This window comes from Osmia bicornis, unplaced genomic scaffold (assembly GCF_907164935.1).
Source record: "Osmia bicornis bicornis unplaced genomic scaffold, iOsmBic2.1, whole genome shotgun sequence".
NCBI lineage: Eukaryota > Metazoa > Arthropoda > Insecta > Hymenoptera > Megachilidae > Osmia > Osmia bicornis.
Genome location: NW_025791191.1, coordinates 1 through 2,860, shown reverse-complemented (window position 1 = coordinate 2,860; position 2,860 = coordinate 1). Strand labels below are relative to the sequence as shown.

At 20.1% G+C, this 2,860-nt stretch overlaps 1 pseudogene; it reads right to left on the bottom strand.

Moving 5' to 3' along the window:
- Positions 1-928: 928 nt before the first annotated feature.
- On the bottom strand, positions 929-1,646 carry LOC123987627 (annotated as a pseudogene).
- Positions 1,647-2,860: the final 1,214 nt, after the last annotated feature.

Genomic DNA, 2,860 nt, shown 5'->3' with positions numbered 1-2,860 from the left:
AATTAAAAATTTAGAAATAAATGTTCCTAAAAGTGTTAATAATAAATGTCCTGCAATTATATTTGCAGTTAATCGAATAGCTAAAGTAAAAGGTCGAATAATATTTCTAATTAATTCAATTATTACTATAAAATTTATTAAAGCAGGAGGGGTATTTAAAGGTACTAAATGAATTAATATTATTAAAGGTTTATTTAATCATCTATAAATAAAAAATCCTAATCATGATGAAAGTGCAATAATTAAGTTAAATGAAATATGACTTGTTGATGTAAAAATATAAGGAAATAGTCCTATAAAATTTCTTAAAGCAATAAAAGTTATTAATCTAAAAAAAATTAAAATATTTATATTATATTTTTTTTTTGTTAAATTTTTAAATTCAGAAAAAATAATTTTAGAAATTGAAATAATTAAAATTTCAAATCGAGATGGAATAATTCAAAATTTTAATGGTAAAATAATAAAAATTAATATTGGTCTAATTCAATTTAAAGAAAGAAATGTATTTGTAGTTGGGTCAAAAATTTCAAAAAGATTTATTATCATTTTCAATTAAAAATTTTATGAGCTTTAAAAGATTTTTTAGGAAAGTAAATTTTTATATTAATTGGAAAAAAATATATTTTAAAGATTAATATAAAAAAAATTAATAATTCAAAAATTGAAATTAATGTTCAATAACTAGGACTTATTTGTGGAATAAAATTTTCATTAAGAGTAAATAAATTTACTATATTTGGTTTAAAAGACCAATTCTTATTTTGTTTCAGACACTTAATGATTAATTTAAAAAAATAATTTAATAATTAATTTTAATTTGACAAATTAATGTTATTTTTTTAACTAATTTTTTTGAGATTTATTTTTTTTTGATTTTTTTTAATTAATTTTTTTTTTAAATAATTTTTTAAATAGAATTTTTATTTCATTTTATAAAATTATTATAAGATGTAGATTCTAAAACAATTGGTATAAATCTGTGATTTATACCGCAAATTTCTGAACATTGTCCAAAAAATAATCCGGGACGAAGAGCAAAAATATTTATTTGATTAATTCGTCCAGGGGTGGCATCTCTTTTTACTCCTATAGATGGAATTGTTCAAGAATGAATTACATCAGTAGATGTAGTTAATATTCGAACTGAAATTTTTAAAGGAATAATTAAACGATTATCTACATCTAATAATCGAAAAGAATTGTATTCAAAATTTTTATTTATATAAGAATCAAATTCAAAATTATTGAATTCGGGATATTCATATCTTCAATATCATTGATGTCCAATACTTTTTACTGTAAAAAAAATTGGATTTCATAATTCATCAGTAAAATAAAGAATTTTTAAAGAAGGAAAACAAATAAATAAAAGAATAATAGCTGGAATAATAGTTCAAATAATTTCAATAGTATGATGTTTTAAAAGAAATCGATTAATAAATTTATTATTAAAAATATCTATTAATATAAAAAATGTAATTGAAATAATTATAAGTATAAATATCAAAGTAAAATTATGAAATGATATTAAATTATCTGAATAAGGTGAATTAGAATCTTGAAATGAATATATATACCATGAAGAAATTTTTAATAAAAATTTAATAATTTTATATATAGATCTTAAATCTATTGCACTTATTCTGCCATATTAAATTAATTTTTTAAAATTATAGGAATTTCTCTATAAGAGTGATTTATAGGAGGATTATGTATTATTCATTCTAATGCTGTTTGATTAAATTTAAATAAAATTATTCGTTTAGTATATATTCTTTCAAAAATAATATAAATTAAAACAATAACTCTATTTAAGGTAATTAAAGATCCTATTGAAGAAAATAAATTTCAACATATATAAGAATCTGGATAATCTGAATATCGTCGTGGTATTCCTATTATTCCTAAAAAATGTTGAGGAAAAAAAGTTATATTAACTCCAATAAATATTTAAAAAAATTGAATTTTTAATCAAAATTGATTTATAGAAAGTCCAATAATTACTGGAAATCAATGAATGATTGCGGCTATAATAGAAAAAATAGCTCCTATAGATAAAACATAATGAAAATGTCCAACAACATAATATGTATCATGTAAAATAATATCAATAGAAGAATTAGAAAGTATAATTCCTGTTAGACCACCTATAGTAAAAAGAAAAATAAATCCTAAAGTTCATATAATAGATATATTTATTTTTAATTTAGATCCATGATATGTAGCTAATCATCTGAAAACTTTAATTCCTGTTGGAATTGCAATAATTATTGTAGCTGAAGTAAAATAAGCTCGTGTATCTACATCTAATCCAACAGTAAATATATGATGAGCTCAAACAATAAAACCTAAAAGTCCAATTCTTAATATAGCATAAATTATACCAATATTTCCAAAAGTTTCTTTTTTTCCTCTTTCGTTAGAAATAATTTGAGAAATTAATCCAAATCCAGGTAAAATTAAAATATAAACTTCAGGATGTCCAAAAAATCAAAATAAATGTTGATAAAGAATTGGATCTCCTCCCCCTGTTGGATCAAAAAAAGATGTATTAAAATTTCGATCAAATAATAATATAGTAATAGCTCCAGCTAATACAGGTAAAGAAAATAGTAAAAGAATAGTAGTAATAAATACAGATCAAGGAAATAAAGGTAATTGAATATATTTTAAAGAAATATTTTTTATTATAATAATTGTAACAATAAAGTTTAATGAACCTATAATAGAAGATAAACCTGAAATATGTAAAGAAAAAATTGCTAAATCAACTGAAGGAGAGGAATGAAATAAATTTGATGATAAAGGAGGATAAACTGTTCATCCTGTTCCAGGACTTGGGTTTAAAAAATTTCTT